Source organism: Saccopteryx bilineata, chromosome 1 (assembly GCF_036850765.1).
Source record: "Saccopteryx bilineata isolate mSacBil1 chromosome 1, mSacBil1_pri_phased_curated, whole genome shotgun sequence".
In the NCBI taxonomy this organism is placed as follows: Eukaryota; Metazoa; Chordata; class Mammalia; order Chiroptera; family Emballonuridae; genus Saccopteryx; species Saccopteryx bilineata.
The window spans coordinates 40287851-40293373 of record NC_089490.1 but is presented as its reverse complement, the minus strand read 5'-3'; the positions used below and the strand labels follow the sequence as shown (position 1 = coordinate 40293373).

The 5523-nt window shown below is 36.2% G+C and overlaps 1 non-coding gene across 1 annotated transcript; it reads left to right on the top strand.

Moving 5' to 3' along the window:
* The first annotated feature begins 1602 nt into the window (after positions 1-1602).
* On the top strand, positions 1603-1678 carry TRNAA-AGC (transfer RNA alanine (anticodon AGC)). The gene has a single exon. It is a non-coding gene; the product is annotated as a tRNA-Ala (tRNA).
* Positions 1679-5523: the final 3845 nt, after the last annotated feature.

The following is a 5523-nucleotide window of genomic DNA, read 5'->3' as shown; positions in this document are numbered from 1 at the left end:
TCAATTTAAATACAATAAAAAGTTTCCATTTGTGTGTTTTTTTTAATAAATTCTGGAAATCACATATCTAACATGTATTGATAAATGCTTATGGTACCTCTGAGATAAACATTTATAGTAGCAGAAAATTAAAAAAATATTTCACCAATATTAAACCATTTTCATCAGTAATATTTGCCAATAAAATTGTACTAAATGCGGTCATTTTCAAAATATAGTCATGACATTTTTCAAGTAGACTTTGTAAAGTAATAGGTAGAAGTTGCACATACGAAAGGTATACTGATAGAAAACCCAATGTACATATTGTTTCATTCTCTTCTTTTCAATTTTTTTTCAATTCCCCCCATACTTTATTTTTTTTTTTAATTCAAAATTTTGTGATCACTTTTATTATGTAAGGCTCAGTATTCTGGACTAATGATTCAGAATAACATAAGATATCATGTCTATTTCTGAATAATTCAATATGGTGGTGGAGGAAGACTTACAGAAGCATGCATGGGAAATGATGTGTGCTATATTATTGTTACCTGCAGGAGTTATGGGACACAAAACATGAAAAATGATACTGTCTGTTTGGTTAAGGAAATGTTTACTTAAATTAGAGCACTGTTTCAAGATGCGTCTAAGTAAGCAGAGACTTAAAGTAAGACTGAACTATTTAGAGAATTACATGGAGTTTGGCATGTTGAAATTATTGTGTGAATAAGGACCAGCAAATAAGAGATTGGGGAGATAAGCTACACAGTATCTGGAAGAAAATTGGATAACTTTGAAGAGTTTTAGAGAGGAAAATGCATTATTTGACTGAGTTAAGTAAATGAGGCCATTAGAAACATAATTTAGTCAAATTATTATGGGCCTCTGTTAGAACCTTTACCATTCTTTTCCTTGACAAAATGTGGTTATTTGTTTAATACTTATCTGCTTATGTAGACTGTAAGTAAAAATAACAAAAATATTATTATTGCTATATTGCTATATCACCAATGTCAATCACAGGATAAGTGTTCAGCAATTATTTACTAAATAAAGAAATAAACAGATTTGTTTAACATGAAAAAGTTATAGTTATATACTTTATAGTTATTTTTATTAGATCTATTGTGTCTGCAGTTTTGACTACGTGGATGACAAGAATAACATGGAGGGCGGTATTATAAAGATATCTTCTAAAGATTTTTTGTCCCCTGTTTATTCAAGCAATAATCTAGCTAATTTTTTGCAAGAACTTTGCAGATATAATCAAGGCCACTAATTAGCTGGCTTTGAGATAAAGAGATTATTCAGAAAAAGGCAGAAGAGTCAGTCAGAGAGATGTAGCTGAGAGAGTCAAAGCTTGAGATGGACTCAAACCACAGGTATTGAAAGAAGGCCACATGAAGAACATGAGAGTTTATATGAGCATTTTTCAAGAGCAAAGCTGGCCCCTGGTTGGTATCCTACAAGGAAACAAAGCCTTTGGTCCTACAATTACAAGGAAGTGGATCAGGTCGTTTACCTGAATAATCTTGGAAATTAATCCATCTCCAGAGTATTCAGAAAGGAATACACCCCTGTGCAAATTTTGATTTAAGTTCTGTTAAATTCCGGGTAGAGGCCCTGGCCGGTTGGCTCAGTGGTAGAGCGTCGGCCTAGCATGCGGAGGACCCGGGTTCGATTCCCGGCCAGGGCACACAGGAGAAAGCGCCCATTTGCTTCTCCACCCCTCCGTCGCGCCTTCCTCTCTGTCTCTCTCTTCCCCTCCTGCAGCCAAGGCTCCATTGGAGCAAAGATGGCCCGGGCGCTGGGGATGGCTCTGTGGCCTCTGCCTCAGGCGCTAGAGTGGCTCTGGTCACAACATGGCGACGCCCAGGATGGGCAGAGCATCATCACCCCCTGGTGGGCAGAGCGTTGCCCTACAGTGGGCGTGCCGGGTGGATCCCGGTAGGGCGCATGCGGGAGTCTGTCTGTCTCTCCCTGTTTCCAGCTTCAGAAAAATGAAAAAAAAAAAAAAAAAAAAAAAATTCCGGGTAGAGAAACCAGTAAACCATGCTATGCCCTGACTCGAACTCTGAGAGAACACACAGGTGTTGTCTTAAGCTGCTAAATTTGTGAATTTGTTACAACAGTAATAGAAAACTATATCAAGTAGTTATAATGTTATTTCTTTTAAAAGAAATGATGTAGGAAAACTTACTTTGAATGAATTCTCAAGTATGCCAATTTTACTTTAACACACATTAAATAAAAAAATATTGTTTCTGACATGATGCTTTTCAAAGTGAGAGAGGAGAAAAGATTTGAGTAGAATTATAGTCTGCCTGAAGCATTCTGAGCACCATATGCCTTCGCGGACTTACACGTGCCGTGACTGTTTAATGTGGAGAACAGTGTGGAAAGAAACAGGGCTATTGGTTGCTCTCAGTCGTTTTGGTGAAGTACAAGATTTTCTGCTGATCATGGAGTAGTCAGTATAAAGTATAAAATTTAAAAAGAATCCAAGAAAGTAATTAAACCATGATAAAACCAAAGTTTTCTGAAAGTTCCAAAGCGCAAAGCAGTGACAAAGTATATACATATGATCCACGTTATACGTCTCTCATCCCAGAAAATTCACCTCAAGCCATTTAAAAAATCTTCTGCAAAACAAGAGTTTTGTTCTTTCTTTCCCCCTTCTGTGTTTGTTTTTGTTTCATTTAAGCAAGAGATATATATGCTCTTTTAGGAAAAAAAATATTTAGTTCTTCTATGTTGGTCAAAATTATTTAGATTAGTACATAGACTGAACAAGGCTATGACTCCTAATGGTTAGCATATTAAAAATGATGGAACCAAATAAAATTTATAAAGATCTATAACAATTATATAAAATAAATAAAATGTAAACTAACGCCAGAACTTTAATGCAGTTGATCATGTCATTTTGCTCAATGAAACATGTATTTCAAGATGAATATGCACCCACTGCTGTCACTTGGGATTTCAGAGCCTGTCTTCATGGAGGGCCATGTATTATGCATTTACTCATTCTCCACAGCTTTTCCCAGACCTATGCAAGAGTTATATTGGCCTTTGCTTGACTGAAATATATCATTCGCAAGTTACCTTGTCCTTTCTTAAAATTAAATTCATATTACATTGTACCAAGATGTTTGTTAAGGTATAGGCATTGTATAATCCACATGTTAAATATGCTTATAATAATATTTTTAATCAAGTTTTTATTTTTTTTAATTAATAAAGGGTACATATATATAATTAAACAAACAAGTGAAAAATAGCTGTACTATAAAGAATATAGAGTGAAAGCTTAGTCTTCCTCCTGCAGCTAATCTCTTAGTTCCTCTTCCCCAACACAGACAGGGTCAACCACTGTTCCCATTTCTTGCTATCATTCTAGAAATCATTTGTTTATGTATATGTATGTGCAACTGTACATGTATAATTAACATACACATTTTTATACAACTGAAAACTGATTTGTGCTTTGCTGTCTCCACATATGAAGTATTAAAATTTTATCTTATTTCCTGAAAATTTACTCTAATATTTTCAGTGACATAGTATTTCATTTATAGGGATATGTCATAATTTTTTCAAACTTTTATTGATGATGCTTAGTTGCTTGCCACTGGTGCTTAGATATTTAAATGTTATAGATATTTAATATTTCACAATTTTTTATGCAGTAATACATATTTTTTCTTTTTTTTTAGTGAGCTTTATTTTTTTGAGTAATTTTAGTTTCAGGCAAAATTTAGCACAAAGAGCAGAGATACTTCATGTACCACCTGCTTGATTTATAAACAGCTTCCCTCATAATTAATGTTCCCCACCGTAATGGTACATCTTTTACAGCTGATGAACCTGCATTGAAACAGTCTTTCCTTTCAAAGTGCATTCACTCTTAATGTTGAACATTTTATGGGTTTGGACAACTGTACAATAGTATGTACAACTATTATTGTATCATCCAGAATATTTTCACTGAACTAAACATTCTCTATGCTCCACCTATTCATTTCATATTAAATTTTAGATCATCTACAGAATGAAAAATAGTATATAACAATAAGGTAGTACCCTGGGGAGGAGTTTGTGAAATACTGTTGTATAGGTTCAAAAGTGAGTAAAGTAAAATCTCATTTTTTTCTTTAATTTTAATTGAATTTATTGAGGTGGCATCATTAATAAAATTATATAGGTTTCAGGTGCACAGCTATATCATACATCATCCGTATATTGTGTTCTGTGTTCACCCCCCCCCAAGTCAAGTCTCTTTCCATCACCATCTAACCCCCATTTTTTCCTACCATACTTTTCTTCCTGTACTTCCATATTATTGGCTGTGTCTATAACTTTTTCCTTTGCTTAAGTCTTTCACCTTTTTCACACCCCCAAATCCTATCACCTTAGACAGCTGTCAGTCTGTTCTTCATATCTACAACTCTGTTTCTATTTTGTTAGTTTATTTTGTTCATTAGATTCCACACATGTGAAATCCTATGGTACTTGTCTTTCTCTGACTGGCTTACTTCACTCAGCATAATAATCTTTAGGTTCACCTATGTTCATTTTCAAGTTACCAGATTCAGATTTCTCCAAAACATAATGGCAATTCAGAAAATCACTTTGATTTCTTAACAGAAGAGAGCAGAAAGAAAGGGGTGTGCAGACTGGTCCTAGAACCCTAAATTTCCTCAAAGATTGATGGACCAAGGTTCAATGACATAGTACACAATAATAATAGGAAGAAGAAAGCATATAAAACAGCTCTTCCTTGGAAAACACCACCAACGATGGAAAACACTAAAGATGAAAAACATATTTAGAGACTTTCATTTAAGGTAAATGACTGGAAAAAAAAATGAAAGAAAATTTAAATGAAAGGAAGATGAAGCTCTGTCTGGTTGGCTCAGTGGTAGATCATCGGCCTGGCGTGTGGATGTCCCAGGTTCAATTCCCAGTCAGGGCACACAGAAGATGCACCCATTTGTTTCTCCACCCCTCCCCCTTTTGCCTCTCTCTCTCTCTCTCTCTTCCTCTCCTGCAGCCATAACTTCACTGAAGCAAGTTGGCCTCAAGTGCTGAGGATGGCTCCATGGTCTCCACCTCAAGCGCTAGAAGAGCTTGGTTGCTGAGCAATGGAGCAATGCACCAGATGAGCAAAGCATTGCTCCTAATAGGCTTGCTGGGTAGATCCTGGTCTGGTCAGGATGCATACAGTAGTCTGTTTCTCTGCCTTCCTCTTCTCACTGAATAAAAAAAAAATGAAGGAAGATGAAGAAAGGTTATTATTTTCAGTGGAAAATGGGAGAAAGGAGGAGACTGAATAAAAAAATATAGAGGAGGAACAAGAAAATTAAATTGAGAGGAAGTCCTGGGATTAGGTAATAATAAAAATAAAAGAAGCAGGCCCTGGCCGGTTGCCTCAGCGGTAGAGCGTCGGCCTGGCGTGCGGGGGACCCGGGTTCGATTCCCGGCCAGGGCACACAGGAGAAGCGCCCATTTGCTTCTCCACCCCCACTCCTTCCTCTC